The 17801-nt window shown below is 41.5% G+C and overlaps 1 protein-coding gene and 1 long non-coding RNA gene across 2 annotated transcripts in view; both read left to right on the forward strand.

Moving 5' to 3' along the window:
* The window catches only part of LOC126937697 (40S ribosomal protein S6), a 40439-nt gene that overhangs the window by 13980 nt on the left and 8658 nt on the right, over nucleotides 1-17801 (forward strand). The window lies entirely within an intron of this gene.
* LOC126937711 (uncharacterized) lies at nucleotides 756-11304 on the forward strand. Its single transcript, XR_007719825.1, has 3 exons — nucleotides 756-835; nucleotides 9328-9564; nucleotides 11072-11304. It is a non-coding gene; the product is annotated as an uncharacterized LOC126937711 (long non-coding RNA).

The raw sequence follows: 17801 nt of genomic DNA on the forward strand, positions 1-17801 counted from the left end.
TTTCACAGGATTAGTGACATTCTTAGAAAATAATATGTGTAGCCAGGTGCAGTGGCTCACGCCTGTAATCCTAGCACTTTGGGAGGCCGAGGCGGGCGGATTACCTGAGGTCAAGAGTTCGAGACCAGCCTGGCCAACGTGATAAAACCCTGTCTCTACTAAAAATACAAAAATTAGCTGGGCATAGTGGTGTGTGCCTGTAATCCCAGCTACTAAGGAGGCTGAAGCAGGAAAATCACTTGAACCCAGGAGATGGAGGTTGCAGTGAGCTGAGATTGTGCCATTGCACTCCAGCCTGGGTGACAAAAGCAAGATTCCATGAGAAAGAAAGAAAAAGAAAGAAAAAGAAGGAAGGAAGGAAGGAAGGAAGGAAGGAAGGAAGGAAGGAAGGAAGGAAGGAAGGAAGGAAGGAAGGAAGGAAGGAAGGAAGGAGGGAGGGAGGGAGGGAGGGAGGGAGGGAGGGAGGGAGGGAGGGGGAGGGAGGGAAGGAAGGGAGAAAGAGGGAGGGAGCGAGGGAGTCTAAATAATACGTCATCTCCTTGCATACTTCAACTAACTACAAATGAATCATGAATTTTTAGTGTCCACCTTTCCAGCCAGTCAATGAGGAACAGGAAGAGGATGGGGCCCCAGTATCTCTGAGCCACACAGCTCCCCCTGCCATCTTGGTGGTGCTCCTGGGTTCTGTGTGGTTTCCTACCAGAAGATGAACTCAACCAGATTAAATCCCACACTCAACTTCCACCTGTGGACCGGCTGAAACTCCAGGGCCAATTGTTGCCAGAATTGTTATCTGTGCTTGTCAGGCCCAGAAGGGTCTTCATCCAGCCTCTAGGTAGATATGGCCTTAGTTCTCCTAAGGGAATCAGTCCATTTGCATGATCCGGGTGTTTATAATGTTGTCATTTTGAAAATGCTGTATTAAGGGAATCACATGGAACGTAATCTTGCAAATTTTTTTTTTTTTTTCACTAAGCATAATTCTATGGATATTTATTCAGGTCACTGCATATATCAATAGCTCTTGCTGTGTATTGCTAAGTAGTATTCCACGGTATGGATATACCAATTTGTTTAACCATCATCACCCATTAAAGGACATCTGGGTTTTTTTTCCTTTTCTCACATTTTGCTATTACAGATAGTAGCTGATATCAACATTCATTATAGGTTTTGGTGTAAATACAAGTCATCATTTCCCTAAGGTAAACGTCCAGGTATGAAATTGCTGGGTCTTATGGTAATTCCATGTTTATTGTTTTAGGATACTGACAAACTGTTTTCCAGAGTGAGAATCCTATTTTACATTCCCACCAGCAACATATGATTTCCTAGTTTATCCACATCCCCACATTTGGTGTTGTCACTGTTTTTTATCTCAGCCATTCTGATAGTTGTGTAATAATATCTCATTATGGTTTTAATATACATTTCCCCAATAGCTAATGATGTTGAATATCTTTGCATATGCTTAGTAGCCTTCTGCATAACTCCTTCAGTGAAAATCTCTGCATATCTTTTGCTCATGTTCTAATTGGATTGCTTGTTTTATTTTGGCTTCATTTATTCCTTCTGTAGCACTTTCTTTATTTACATATGAGTTTCTGACCTATATAATTTTCCTTCTCTCTGAAGAACTTCTTTGAACATCTCTTGCAAGGCAGGTATACTCCATTTTTTAACGCATAGGAAATTTTCATTACTCCTTCACTTTTTTTTTTTTTTTTTTTTTTTTTTTTTTGAGACGGAGTCTTGCTCTGTCACCCAGGCTGGAGTGCAGTGGCACAATCTTGGTTCACTGCAAGCTCTGCCTCCCAGGTTCACACCATTCTCCTGCCTCAGCCTCCCGAGTAGCTGGGACTACAGGCACCCGCCACCATGCCCGACCAATTTTTTGTATTTTTGTTTTTTAGTAGAGACGGGGTTTCACCTTGTTAGCCAGGATGGTCTCGATCTCCTGACCTCGTGATCCACCCACCTCAGCCTCCCAAAGTGCTGGGATTACGTGGGATTACAGGTGTGAGCTACTGCACCGGCTTTTTTTTTTTTTTTTTTTTTTTTTTGAGACAGGGTCTCACTCTGCCACCTAGGCTGGAGTGCAATGGTGAGATCTCAGCTCACTGCAAACTCCGCCTCCCCACTTCAAGGGATTCATCTGTCTCAACCTCCCGAGTAGCTGGGAGTACAGGCGCACCATCACGCCAGGCTAAGTTTTATATTTTTACTACAGACAGGGTTTCACCATATTGACCAGGCTGGTCTCAAACTCCTGACCTCAGGTGATTCACCCACCACAGCCTCCAAAAGTGTTGGGATTACAGGTGTGAGCCACCGTGCCCAGCCTATTGCTCCTACACTTTTAAAAGGATAATTTTGCTAGGCACAGAATTCTAGGTTCGTAGGTTTTTCTTTCAACAATTTAAATATTTTAGAATATTCTTTTCTTGCTTGCATACTTTCTGAAGAAAAGTTTGATATAATTCTTACCAAGTAAGGTTACTGTTGAGTTTTATGAGTTTTTCTGTATATTCTAGATACTAGCCCTTTGTCAGCTATGTGCTTTGCAAATAATTTCTCCCACTCTGTAGTTTGTCTTTGTATTCTCTTAACAGGATCTTTTAAGAGTAAAAGTTGACTGGGCATGGTAGTTCACACTTGTAATTCCAGCACCTTGGGAGGTTGAGGCAGGAGGATTGTTTGCATCCAGGAATTTGTGACCAGCCTGGGCAATGTAGTGAGACTCCGTACCTATGGAAAAAAAATCAGCTGGATGTGGTGGTGCGCATCAGTAGTCCTAGCTACTCAGGAGGCTGAAGTGGGAGGATCACTTGAACCTGGGAGGTCAAGGCTGCAGTGAGCCATGATCCTACCACTGTATTCAGCCTGGATGACAGGGTGAAACCCTGTATCCAAAAAAAAAAAAAAAAATTATTAATTTTGATGAAGTCCAATTTACCAGTTTCTCCTTTTTTTTATGACTCAAGTTTTGGCCAATGTGGTGAAACCTGGTCTCTACTAAAAATACAAAAATTATCCAGGCATGGTGGTGGGTGCCTGTATTCCCAGCTACCCGGGAGGCCGAGGCAGGAGAATCACTTGAACCCAGGAGGCGGAGGTTGCAGTGAGCTGAGATTGTGCCACTGCACCCCAGCCTGGGTGACAGAGTGAAATTCTCTCTCGGAAAAAAAAAAAAAAAAGAAAGTTTTATAGTTTTACATTTTACAGCTAAGTGTATAATCCATTTTTATTTAATTTTTGTATAATGTGTGACACTTAGGTCAAGGTTCTTTTTTTTTTTTTTTTGTCTATGGCTGTCTCATTGCTTCAGCATCATTTGTTGAAAGATTATCTTTCCTCCATTGAACTGTTTTTCCAACTTTGTCAAAAATCAGGTGGGCATATTTGTGAGGATCTACTTCTGGGTTCTCTATCATGTCTCATATATCCATGTATCTGTCCCACTTACCAGTAACATGTAGTCTTGATTACTGCAGCTATAATAAGTCTTAAAATCAGGTTGACTGCTCTCACTTCATTCTTTTTTTTTTTTGAGACAGAGTCTCGCTCTGCCGCCCAGGCTGGAGTGCAGTGGCGCCATCTAGGCTCACTGCAAGCTCTGCCTCGCGGGTTCACGACATTCTCCTGCCTCAGCCTCCTGAGTAGCTGGGACTACAGGTGCCCGCCACCACACCCGGCTAATTTTTTGTATTTATAGTAGAGATGAGATTTCACCATGTTAGCCAGGATGGTCTCGATCTCCTGACCTTGTGATCCGCCCACCTTGGCCTACCAAAGTGCTGGGATTACAGGCGTGAGCCACCGCACCCGGCCCTTTATAAACATTGTTTTTAGCTATTTTAGTTCCTTTGCCTTTCCATATACATTTTAGAATAATCTTGTCTACATCCATAAAGAATTTTCCTGAGATTTTGATGGGAATTGCATTAAACATATATATCAGTTTGAAAAGAAACGGTATCTTTACTGTGTTGAAACTTCCACCCCATGAGTACAGTTTGTCTCTTCATTAATTTAGATCTTTTGATGTCTTTCATTAACACTGTGTACTTTTCATCATTTAAATAATGTACGTTTTATTAGATTTCATTTCCTTGATTGTATTGCATTTTTAATTAGTGATCACATGTTCATAGCTAGTACATACAAATATGATTGATTTTCATATTTTAGCTTGTATTTTGTAATCTTCCTGAACTCACTTGTTACTTATAAGAATTTGTAGATTCCTTGGAATTTCCTTAGTAGATAATCATGAGTGGTGACAAAAGACATCTTCACCTTGTTCCTGAGCTTAGGTGGAAAGCATTCAATCTTTTATCACTAAGTATAATATCAACTATGGGATTTTTTGCAGATACTCCTCTTCAAGTTGAGGATTTTTTTTCTTTTCCTGTTTCCTGAAAGTTTTTATCATGAGTGGATATTGAATTCTGTGAAATGCTTTTTTTACATTTAGTGATATGATTTTTATTCTTTACTATGTTCATATGGCAGATTACATTGATTGAGATTTTAATATTAAAAAAGCCTTGCATCCCTGGAATAAAACCCACGTTGGTCACGGCATATAATTCTTTATATATATTGCTGAATTATATATGCTAATGTTTTGTTAAAGATTTCTGTGTCTATATTTATGAAGCATATTAGCTTACAGTTTTCTTTTTTGTACTGTTTTTGTCTGGCTTTGACATCAAGATGATAATACTAGCTTCATAAAATTAGTTTTATGTGTTCACTGAGTGTTCCTTCCTCTTCTATTTGCTGAAAGAGAGTGTATGGGCCGGGCGCGGTGGCTCAAGCCTGTAATCCCAGCACTTTGGGAGGCCGAGACGGGCGGATCACGAGGTCAGGAGATCCAGACCATCCTGGCTAACACGGTGAAACCCCGTCTCTGCTAAAAAATACAAAAAACTAGCCGGGCGCGGTGGCGGGCGCCTGTAGTCCCAACTACTCGGGAGGCTGAGGCAGGAGAATGGCGTGAACCCGGGAGGCGGAGCTTGCAGTGAGCTGAGATCCGGCCACTGCACTCCAGCCTGGGCGGCAGAGCCAGACTCTGTCTCAAAAAAAAAAAAAAAAAAAAAAAAAAAAAAGAGAGTGTATGGAACTGCTCTTAATTCCTCTTCAAATATTTGGTAGAATTATCCAGGAAAATCATCTGGGCCTGAAGATTTCTGACAGCTTTTAACTTATGAATTAAATTTCCTTAATAGTTATAAGGCTATTCAAATTACTTATTTTATATTGGGTGAGGTTGTGGTCATTTGCAGTTTTCAAGGAATTCATGCATTTCCATAGCTATATACCCATCTACACACATCATTTACCTGCGTAGAGTTAGTAGTGTTCCTTTACAATCCCTTTGATGTCTGCAGGATCCGTAATGGCATTCTGTTTCATTTTTGATACTGACAATTTGTGTCTTTTTATCAGTCTTGCTAGATGTTTGTGAATTTTATTGATCTTTTCAAAGAATCAGCTCTTTATTTTATTGATTTTTTTCTGTATTTTCCATTCCATTCTACTGTGCTTTTAACCTTATTATCTCCTTCCATCTTCTTGGTTTTGGTTGATTTTACTCTTCTTTTTCTAGGTTCTTGAGGTGGGAGGTTAGCTTATTGATTTGAGGTTTTTTCCTCTTCTCTAATATATACATTTAGTATTGTAAGTTTCCCTTTCAGTGGTGCTTTAGCTGCAACCCACAAATTTTGATTTTATTTTTATTTTCATTCAGTTCAATTGATTTTTAAATGTCCTTTGCAACTTCTTTGATGCACAGATTATGTACAAGTATGTGGTTTAGTTTTCAAGTGTTTGTTGATTTTTGTTTTCTTTTAACTTTTATTTTGGGTTCAAGAATACATCTGCATGTTTGTTACATAGGTAAACTTGTGTCATGGGAGTTTGTTGTACAGATTATTTCATCACCCAGGTATTAAGACTCATACTCATTAGTTAGTTTTCCTGATCCTCTCTCTCCTTCCAACCTCCACTTTCCAATTGACCCCCAGTGTGTGTTGTTCCCCTCTTATGTTTCCATATGTTCTCATCGTTCAGCTACCACTTATAAGTGAGAACATGCGGTATTTAGTTTTCTGTTTCTGTGTTCGTTGGATAAGGATATTCATATTCCAGCTCCATTCATATTCCTGCAAAAGACATGATCTCATTGTTTTTTATGACTGCATAGTATTCCATGGAGTATACATACTACATTTTCTTTATCCAGCTACCATTGATGGGGGTTTAGGTTGATTCACTGTCTTTGCTATTGTGAATAGTGCTGCAACGAACATATGTGTGCATGTGTCTTTATGATAGAATGATTTATATTCCTTTGGGTACACACCCAATAATGGGATTGCTGGGTTGAAAGGTAGTTCTGTTTTTAAGTCTTTGAGGAATCGCCACACTGTTTTCTACAATGGTTGAACTAATTTACACCCCCCACCAACAGTATATAAGCGTTCCTTTTCCTGTGCAACTTTGCCAGTAACTTTTATCATTTTTTCACTTTTTAATAATAGCCATTCTGACTGGTGTGAGATGGTATCTCATTGTGATTTGGATTTCTCTAATGATCAGTGATATTAAGCTTTTTTCTCATATGCTTGTTGGCTGTGTGTATGTCTTCTTTTGAGAAGTGTTAAAGTTCTTTGCCCACTTTTTAATGAGGTTTTTTTTCTTGTAAAATTTAAGTTCTTTATAGATGCTGGATATTAGACCTTTGTCAGATGCATTGCTTGCAAAAATTTTCTCCCATTCTGTAGGTTGTTTACTCTGTTGATAGTTTCTCATACCGTGCAAAAGCTCTTTAGTTTAATTAAATCCCATTTGTCAATATTTGCTTTTGTTGTGATTCCTTTTGGCATCATTGTCGTGAAATTTTTGCCCATTCCTATGTCCAGAATGGTATTCCCTAGGTTGTCTTTCAGGATTTTTATAGTTTTGGGTTTTACATTTAAGTCTTTAATCCATGTTGAGTTGATTTTTATATACGGTGTAAGGAAGGGGTCCAGTTTCAATTATCAGCATATGGCTAGCCAGCTATCTCAGCACCATTTATTGAACATGGTGTCCTTTCCCCACTGATTGTTTTTGTCAGGTTTGTCAAAGATCAGATGGTTGTGGGTGTGCAGCCTTATTTTTGTGTTCTCTATTCTGTTCCACTGGTCTATGTGTCTGTTTTCGTACCAATAGTACCAGGCTCTTTTGGTTACTGTAGCCCTGTAACATAGTGTGAAGTCGGATAGCGTGATGGCTCATATTGGCATCTACTGATTGTCTTTTTTCACTTAGGTTTTTTTGTTTTGTTTTGCTTGCGAGACGGAGTCTCGCTCTGCCACCAGGCTGGAATGCAGTGGCATGATCTTGGCTCACTGCAACCTCTGACTCCCTGGTTCAAGCAATTCTCCTGCCTCAGCCTCCCAAGTAGCTGGGATTACAGGCACGCGCCACCACGCCCAGCTAATTTTTGTATTTTTAGTAGAGATGGGGTTTCACCATGTTAGCCAGGATGGTCTTGATCTACTGACCTCGTGATCCGCCTGCCTCATCCTCCCAAAGTGCTGGGATTACAGGTGTAAGCCACTGCGCTTGGCCTTTTTTTCACTTAGTTTGAGACCTTCTTGGATATTGGCATGACAAGTGATTTTTAATTGAAGCCTAAACATTTATTTATTGTTATGCAACTCCAGATCTTATTTAAACCTTCTATTTTAGCTGGCTTTCTCTGACACCACTCTGCTAGGGGCAAAATGGGGCATCACCTCATTACTGCCCAGTGCAGATAGACATCCAAGTTGCCTACTGACATCTGAGAGAAGACTGCTCTTTACCAATGGGTGGGAATAAAAGTCCAGGGTTCAGGCTAGGCACGGTGACTCAAGTCTGTAATCCTAGCACTTTCGGAGGCTGAGGCGGGCAGGTCACCTGAGGTCAGGAGTTCAAGACCAGCCTGGTCAATATGGTGAAACCTCATCTTTACTAAAAATACAAAAATTAGCCAGGCAAGGTGCCACACATCTGTAATTCCAGCTACTCGGGAGGCTGAGGCAGGAGAATCACTTGAACCCAGGAGGTAGAGGTTGCAGTGAGCCAAGATCATACCACTGCACTCCAGCCAACAGAGCAAGGCTCCGTCTCAAAAAAAAAAAAAACAAAAAACAAGTCCAGGGTCTCCCTGTTGTCTCCACTGACCTCAAAGGGCAGGAAGAGGCTCATTACTGGCAATCTGGGATAAAATTCCAGTTCCCTACTTTGTTTTCTCTGATGCCACCCTGGTGGGATTGAGATACCTTGTTAGGGTCTCATAAGAATGGAAGTGTAGGTTCCCACTTAGCCTTTGCTTCTTGTAGTTGGGGTTGGGGACCATAGTTTTTTCTGTGGTGTTTGGCTGGAGTAGATTGTTATTGTCTAAAGTTTTCCATCTGGGTAGGCTGCCCCTTTCCTGGTCCTTTGATTAGAGAAAGCAGGCTTTGTTGGGGATGTTGTAGTCTAGGCCTGCTGGCACTTGTGTTAATGGATTCTTCAGTTCCAAGTCCTCTTGGTACCTTTTAGATGATTGTTTTATATGTTAATATAATGCCTAGGTTTTTTAGTTGTAACATTTTAGCAGGAATGTGTGCCCCTCCAAATCTCATGTTGAAATGTGATCCCCAGTGTTGGAGGTGGGGCTTAGCTGGAGGTGTTTAGGTTATGGAGGCAGATCCCTCATGAAAGCTTGGTGTCCTCCTCACAATAATGAGTTCTCACTCTATTATTTGACATGGCAACTATTAGTTGACATGAAAGCTAGTTACTTATTATTTATTATTATTATTATTTATCGAGATGGGGTCTTGCTCTGTTGCCCAGGCTGGAGTGCAGTGGCTGATCTCAGCTCACTGCAACCTCCACCTCCTGGGTTCAAGTGATTCTCCCACCTTAATCTCCTGAGTAGCTGGGACTATAGGTGGATGACACCACATCCTGCTAATTTTTGTACTTCTAGTAGAGATGGCTTTCACCATGTTGGCCGGGCTGATCTCGAATTCCTGACCTCAAGTGATCCACCAGCCTCAGCCTCCCAAAGTGCTGGGATTACAGGGGTGAGCCATGGCTCCCAGCCGAGAGCTGGTTGTTTAAAATAGCACGCATCTCGCTTGTTCCTTCTCTCACCATGTGATACATCCACTCCCTCTTTATCTCCTCCAATGAGTAAAAGCTTCCTGAGGCCTCACTAGAAGCACACGCTGGCACCAGGCTTCTTGTACAGCCTGCAGAACTGTGAGCCAAATAAACCTTTTTTCTTTATAAATTACCCAGCCTCAGGTACTCCTTTATAGCGACACAAAATGGACTAATACAGGAAGAACAAGAAAAGTATGTCTATTATATATTGTTGGAAGCATAATTCTACAGCAGACTTTTAGAGAAAGCTAATAGTCTCTCCAACACCAAGAAACTACATGAGATGCAGACAGAAAAGAGGAGCAAGGACTGTCCAGGAGACTCCCATGTCAAGAGGAAAGAGGAAGAGGAACTAGCAGGAAGATTGAGACGGTACAGCTAGTGAGATAGGAGGAAAAGCAAAAGAATGCAAGATACATAGTAAATGACTTTTTAAAGAATAGTTTCAGTGGGACAGAATTCTAACTAGAAGAGATTTAAGAAATAACCAGAACAAAGAGAAAGAAATGAGTTACCAAAGACTATATATTATGTGATTCCATTTACATGAAATGTCCAGAATGGACCAACCTTTTTTCTTTCTTTTTTTTTTTGACATGTAGTCTCACTTTGTTGCCTAGGCTGGAGTGCAGTGGTGCGATCTTGGCTCACCACAACCTCCACCTCCCGGGTTCAAGCAATTCTCCTGCCTCAGCCTCCCAAGTAACTGGGACTACAGATGCGCGCCACCATGCCCAGCTAAGTTTTGCATTATTAGTAGAGACAGGGTTTCACTATGTTGGCCAGGCTGATCTTGAACTCCTGACCTCGTGATCCATCCACCTCGGCCTCCCAAAGTGCTGAGATTACAGGCGTGAGCCACTGCACCTGGCCTCAGAATGGGCCAACCTGTAGAGGTAGAATTAGTGGTTACTTAGGGCTGGGATTGGGCAGATGAGTTGGAGTGGGGAGAGGGGTTGTTGAGGAAATAGAGATGGAAAGTGACTACTAATGGACACAGGGTTTCTTTATGGGGTGATGAAAATATTCTAAAGTTAGATTGTAGTGATAGTTGCACAACTCAGATATTATTTTACAACATTGAATTTTACACTCTAAGTAGGTGAATTGTATGGTATGTGAATTATATTTTAATACAATTATGAAGGAAAGAAGGAAGGGACATATTGGGGAAAATGTGGAATTTTTATGCAGGGCTAATCTGTCTTACATACAGAGTGCTAACAATCCAATAGAAAAAAAATGGGTAAAAAACAGAAACAGAAAAATATATGACAAGATGCTTAATTCACAATAATAAAACTATAAACTAAATTATATTGAAATAATATGCATTTCCTCTGACTGACAAAATTCCAAAGTTTGGCAGCACTTAGCACACTTTAGGATATTAGGCACTCTCATACATTGTTAGTAAGGGTATAAATTGGAACAATCCTATGGAGAGAAATGTAGCAGTATTTATCAAAATTACAAATGCAGGCTGGGCACGGTGGCTCACGCCTGTAATCCCAACACTTTGCGAGGCTGAGGCAGGCAGGTCACTTGAGGTCAGGAGTTTGAGACCAGCCTGGCCAACATGGTGAAACTCCGTCTCTACTAAAAATACAAAATCAGCAGGGTGTGGTGGCAGGTGCCTGTAATCCTAGCTACTTGGGAGGCAGAGGTTGCAGTGAGCCAAGATCACGCCACTGCAGTCCAGCCTGGGCGACACAGTGAGACTCCATCAAAAAAAAAAAGAAAATAGTCTAGCATATTTTTAGGCTGATGGAGGATGATACAGACATTTAGATTATTTCCGCCTTTTACTGTATTACAGTGCCTTTTAAATACCTCTGTTATATCTCTTTATCTGTTTGTATGTTTCTTTTTCCATTAGATAAAAAAAATTCCTTGGAAGCAAAGGCCATCACTCCTCATCTCTGTATCTCCTGCTGCTAGCCTAGTGCTGACATAAAGCAGTGTTCAGCATATATTTGTTCAAGGATGTTGTTGAGGGCTCTCCCCAAGACTTGTCCACCATTTGAATGAATCCCGAACACCTCAGCACCAACTTCAGGATTCCGTCCTGCAGCAAGGTTCACTTGTGTTGGGATTCTCAGGAAAAACTCCCAGAAGCAGCATGATGAAACCAGGAGATGGCACTGCTCAAAGTGAGAACCACCTGAGCAAAGTCAGAGATGCTGGCATAATGACGATGATGAGGATGGTGGTGGTGGTGATGATGAGGATAGTTAACATTTATTGAGAGTCTACTATGTACCAAGAACTGTTTAACTTTTATCATGTATTAGTTAATTCCTGACAAGAAGTCTATGAATAAGGTATCATCTTCATCTTACAGATGGGGAAACTAAGACAGGAATAAGTTGCCCAACATCACATAACTACGAAGAAATACAAATACATGAGACCAAAAGAATGTATATAGTGCCTTGATACAGAGACTTGATCTCACACAAAAAAATAGGTTTACTCTTGTACTTTTTCTGACCTCCCCTCTTCTTCCTGTCTACCAAGTCTTTAATAAATATATGCCAGATTTTGTTTTCTGCAACTTTGCAAAAATATTCCTTCGTCCCTGACCCCAAGGGGTGAGAAATCTATTGTAATTCTTGCTACTAGATATATCTGCAGACATAATGCCAAGAAATTTTCCTAGATTCAGTTCTTTGATTTAACTTCCTTTCCCAAACACAGCTTGGCATGTTCAAAATTAGTTTCTTCCTTACCAGTAGGAATTGTCCTTGAAATTTAGTTTTTTTGTGTCTAAAATGACCTTCTTTTTCTTCCTGTTTCCTTGATTTGGGCCAGAAAGGAGACAGCTTACTAAAATGCATGAACTTACTTCCTCCCATACCACTCTTAGTTTCTGTATTTCTACCTCCCTTTGGAAAATATTCCTGTTCCCCGAAACACTTGAAAGAAAAACTCATATAATTACCAGTGAGTTAGCAGTAAATTTACCTATACTGATTGCTCTTAGGATTACTCTATTTTTATTTTTTGAGACAGGGTCTAGCTGTGTGGCCCAGGCTGGAGTGTAGTGGTGTGATCATGACTCACTGCAGTCTCAACCTCCTGGGCTCACACGATCCTCCCACCTCAGCCTTTCCAGAAGCTGGGACCCAAGCAGCTGAGGCGATAAGTGAGCACCATCATGCCTGGCTAATTTTAAAAAAATTTTTTTCTGCAGAGACAAGGTCTCACTATGTTGCCTAGACTGGTCTTGAACTCCTGGCCTCAAGCAATCCTCCCACATCAGCCTCCCAAAGTGCTGGGATTACAGGCATGAGCCACGGTAACCGGCATGGGATCACTAATTTAATGCTATTGAATACAGAGAGGTAATTCTGTTTAGTCAGTATCTTCGTGGCTGAAAGACTCCGCCTTCAGGCCCTGTTACGGGCTGAACTGTGTCCCCCTAAAAATGCATATGGTGAAGTCCTAACCCTCAGAACCTCAGAATGTGACTGTATTTGGAGATAGGGTTTTGTTTTTTTTTTTTTTTTTTTTTTTTTTTTGAGACGGAGTCTCGCTGTGTCTCCCAGGCTGGAGTGCAGTGGCGTGATCTCGGCTCACTGCAAGCTCCGCCTCCCGGGTTCACGCCATTCTCCCGCCTCAGCCTCCCAAGTAGCTGAGACTACAGGCGCCCGCCACCACGCCCGGCTAGTTTTTTGTATTTTTAGTAGAGACGGGGTTTCACCATGTTAGCCAGGATAGTCTCGATCTCCTGACCTCGTGATCCACCCGCCTCGGCCTCCCAAAGTGCTGGGATTACAGGCTTGAGCCACTGCGCCCGGCCGGGGATAGGGTTTTTAAAGAAGTAATTAAGTTAAAATGAGGTCATCAGGGTGGGCGCTAATCCAATGACTGGTGTCCTTATAAGAAGAGATTAGGACAGACACAGAGGAAAGACACAGAGAGCAGATGGCAGCCTATAAACCAAGGGGAGAACCTCAGAAGAAAGCAATCCTGCTGACATCTTGATCTCAGACTTCTGGCCTCCAGAATTGTAAGAAAATTAATTTCTGGCCGGGCGAGGGGGCTCATGTCTGTAATCCCAGCACTTTGGGAGGCCAAGGGGGTGCAGATCACTTGAGGTCAGGAGTTCAAGAGCAGCCTGGCCAACATGGTGAAGGTGAAACCCCGTCTCCACTAAAAAAATATAAAAATTGGATGGGCATGGTGGCACCTGCCTGTAGTCCCAGCTACTTGGGATGCTGAAGCAGGAGAATTGCTTAAGCCCAGGAGGCAGAGGATGCAGTGAGCCGAGACTGTGCCAATGCATTCCAGTCTGGGTGACAGAGTGAGACTCTATCTCAAAAATAAATAAATAAATTTCTGTTGGTTAACCCATCCAGTCTGTGGTATGTTGTTATGGCAACCCTTGCACACTAATACAGGCCCTTACTCAGAGCCCACCTTTCTCAACGTGTCAACACTGAGCTTTCAAATCTATATACCCGGGGGGACACGGTGGCTCACTCCTGTAATCCCAGCACTTTGGGAGGCCAAGGCGGGCAGATCACCTGAGGTCGGGAGTTCAAGACTAACCTGACCAACACGGCGAAAACCCATCTCTACTAAATATACAAAAATTAGCCAGGCGCGGTGGTGGGTGCCTATAATCCCAGCTACTCAGGAGGCTGAGACATAAGAATAGCTTGAACCCGGGAGGCGGAGGTTGCAGTGAGCCGAGATCGTACCATTGCACTCCAGCCTGGGCAACAGAGTGAGACTCCATCTCAAAAAACAAAACAAAACAAATCAAATCTATATACCCAAGAGTCTACTGAACATCTCCACTTATCACATCAACACTTCACATTCAGTGTGTCCAAAGCAACACTCTCATCGCTCTCTGCATGCCTCTCTTCCTTATGTCACTGACAGCACCCCCATGACAAGCCAGAAATCCAGTTGTCATTCTGAATTTTGCATTCTCCCTCCATTCCTACTTCCTATTAGTTAAAAAGTTCTATCCAGACCACCTCTTAAATCTTTACTTCTTAGTTTGTTTTTTACTTTCAAAAAGTTCAGATCCAAAGAAAAGCTGAAAGAATAATACAATGAACAGCTTATAACCTTCACAAAATTCACAATTCATTAACGTTTTTTCTATTTGCTTTTTTTTTTTTTGAGAGGAAGTTTTGCTCTTGTTGCCCAGGTTGCAGTGCAATGGCGTGATCTCAGCTCACTCCAACCTCTGCCTCCTGGGTTCAAGCAATTCTCCTGCCTCAGTCTCCCCATTATCTGGGATTACAGGCATGCGCCACCACGCCAGGCTAATTTTGTATTTTTAGTAGAGACAGGGTTTATCCATGTTGGTCAGGCTGGTCTCCAACTCGACCTCAGGTGATCCACCTCCCTTGGCCTCCCAAAGTGCTGGGATTATAGGTGTGAGCCACCACGCCCAGCCCACTATTTGCTTTCACATTCTCTTTCTGCATATACTTTTTCTGTGGAACCATCTGAAAATAAATCACAGACCAGCCGCAGTGGCTCACATCTGTAATCTCAGCATTTGGGGAGGCTGAGGCAGGAGGATCACCTTAGGTCGGGAGTTCAAGACCAGCCTGACCAACATGGAAAAACCGCATCTCTACTAAAAATACAAAATTAGCCAGACGTGGTGGTGTGCACCTGTAATCCCAGCTACTGGGGAGGCTGAGGCAGGAGAATTGCTTGAACCCAGGAGGCAGAGGTTGCAGCGAGCCAAGATCGTGCCATTGCACTCCAGTCTGGGAAACAAGAGCGAAACTCTGTCTCAAAAAGAAAAAAAAAGTTAAAAAAAGAAAGAAGATAAATCATGGCTGGGCTCAGCAGCTTACGCCTGTAATCCCAGCACTTTGGGAGGCCAAGGCAGGCAGATCACCTTAGGTCAGGAGTTCAAGACCAGCCTGGCCAACATGTTGAAACCCCGCCTCTACTAAAAATACAAAAAAATTAGCCAGAAGTGGTGGTGTACACCTGTAATCCTAGCTACTTGGGAGGCTGAGGTGGGAGAATTGCTTCAACCTGGGAGGTGGAGGTTGCAGTGAGCCAAGGTTGTGCCACTGCACTCCAGCCTGCATGACAGAGCAAGACTCCATCCCAAAGAAAAGAAATCACAAACATCACGATATTTCTCCTATAAATACTTCAGCATGCATCTCCTAAGAATAAGCCTTCTCTAATATATGTCTTCAATAGCGATGTTGCAATGGAAGTTCTAGCCAGAACCACTAGGCAAGACAAATAAATAAAGATAAAGGGCATACTAATTGAAAAGGAACAAGTAAAATTATCTTTATTTTCAGATGACATGATCCTATATGTAGGAAATTCCAAAGAACCCATAAGAAAACTATTAGAGCTAATAAATTTAGCAAAGTTTTAGAGTTACAACCAACATGCTAAAATCAGTTATTTCTATATACCAGTGACAAACAATCTGAAAAGGAAATTAAGAAAACACTTTCACTTACAATGGAATGCAAAATAATAAAATACCTAGGAATAATATTAACGAGGTGAAAAACTTGCACACTGAAAACCGAAACATTGGCCGGGCGCGGTGGCTCAAGCCTGTAATCCCAGCACTTTGGGAGGCCGAGGCGGGCGGATCACAAGGTCAGGAGATCGAGACCACAGTGAAACCCCGTCTCTACTAAAAATACAAAAAATTAGCCGGGCGCGGTGGCGGGCGCCTGTAGTCCCAGCTATTCGGGAGGCTGAGGCAGGAGAATGGCGTGAACCCAGGAGGCGGAGCTTGCAGTGAGCCGAGATCGCGCCACTGCACTCCAGCCTGGGCAACAGCATGAGACTCCGTCTCAACAAAAAAAAAAAAAAAAAAAAAAAAGAAAACCGAAACATTGCTGAAAGAAAGCAAAGACCTAAATACAGTCATGCATTACCTAATGCAGGAATACATATTCTAAGAAATGCATTGTTACATGATTTCATCATTGTGTTGGTATCACAGAGTGTACTCATACAAACCTAAATAGCATATAACCTACTACACACCTGGGGTCTACAAACCTGTACAGTAGGTTACTATGCTGAATATTACAGGCAATCGTAACACAATGGTATTTTTATATCTAAACATAGAAAAACTACAGTTTTAAAAATGGTATAAAAGATTTAAAATAGTACAACTGTAGAAGGCATTTACCATTTGTGGCACCAGAAGTTGCTACAAGTGAGTGGTGAGCCAGTGAGTGAGTGGTGAATGAATGTGAAGGCCTAGAACATTATACTACTGTACACTTTATAAACAGTATATCCCTAAACTCCACTAAATTTATAAAAAATATTTTATTTCAGTAACAAATTAACCTTAGCTTATTCTAACTTTTTAACTTTATTAATCTTTAATTTTAAAAAACTTTTTGACTCTTTTGTAATAACAATTGTAATAACAATTAGCTTAAGACATACACATTTCTACAGCTATACAAAAATATTTTTTCTTTGTATCTTAATCCTACAGACTTCATTATTTAAAAAAATTTTTAAAAACATTTTTGTCAAAAACTAAGACACACACATTAATCTAGGCCTAGATGGGGTCACGATCATCAAGGTGTCACTAGGTGATGGGAATTTTCCAGTTCCCTATGTTATGGGACCAATGCTGTATGTGTGGTCTGTAATTGACTAAAACTTTGTTATGCAGCGCATAACTAAATGAGAAGACATCTTGTGTTGATGAGTTGGAAGAATTAATATTATAAAGATGGCAGTACTCCATAAATTGAGCTACAGATTAAATGCAATCCCCATTAAAATTCCAAAGGCATGTTTTGCATAAATTAACAAGCTGATCCTAAAATTCATGTGGAATTGAAAGGGATCCTTAAGAACTAAATCCATCTTGAAAAAAAACAAAGTTGGAGTACTCCTACTTTCTTATTGTGATGCCTGCTACAAAGCTACAGCACTGGCACATGGACCAAGGAAACAGAAGTGAGAGTCCAGAAATAAACCTATAAATCTATGGCAATTAATTTTCAACAAGAGTGTCAAGACCATTCGATGAGGGTAGAACAGTCTCTTCAACAAATAGTGCTCGAACAACTGGATATCTATCTGCAAAATAATTAAGCTGGAGTCCCAACCTCATACCATTATTTAAAAATAAACTCAAAATGGATCAATAACTTAAATATAAGAACTAAGAACATAAAATAGGGTAAGTCTTTAAGATTAGATTTTAAAACATAGGGGTAAACTTTATGACACTGGATTTGGCAATGTATTTTTATTTTTATTTATTTATTTATTTTTTTGAGACAGAGTTTCGCTCTGTCACCCAGGCTAGAGTGCAGTGGCGCGATCTCAACTCACTGCAAGCTGTGCCTCCCGGGTTCACGCCATTCTCCTGCCTCAGCCTCCCGAGTAGCTGGGACTACAGGCACCCGCCACCACATCCAGCTAATTTTTTGTATTTTTAGTAGAGGCGGGGTTTCACCGTGTTAGCCAGGATGGTCTCGATCTCCTGACCTCGTGATCCACCCGCCTCAGCCTCCCAAAGTGCTGGGATTACAGGCGTGAGCCACTGCACCCGGCTGCAATGTATTTTTAAATGAAACCAAAAGCATGATCTACAACAATTTTTA

This window comes from Macaca thibetana, chromosome 15 (genome assembly GCF_024542745.1).
Source record: "Macaca thibetana thibetana isolate TM-01 chromosome 15, ASM2454274v1, whole genome shotgun sequence".
NCBI lineage: Eukaryota > Metazoa > Chordata > Mammalia > Primates > Cercopithecidae > Macaca > Macaca thibetana.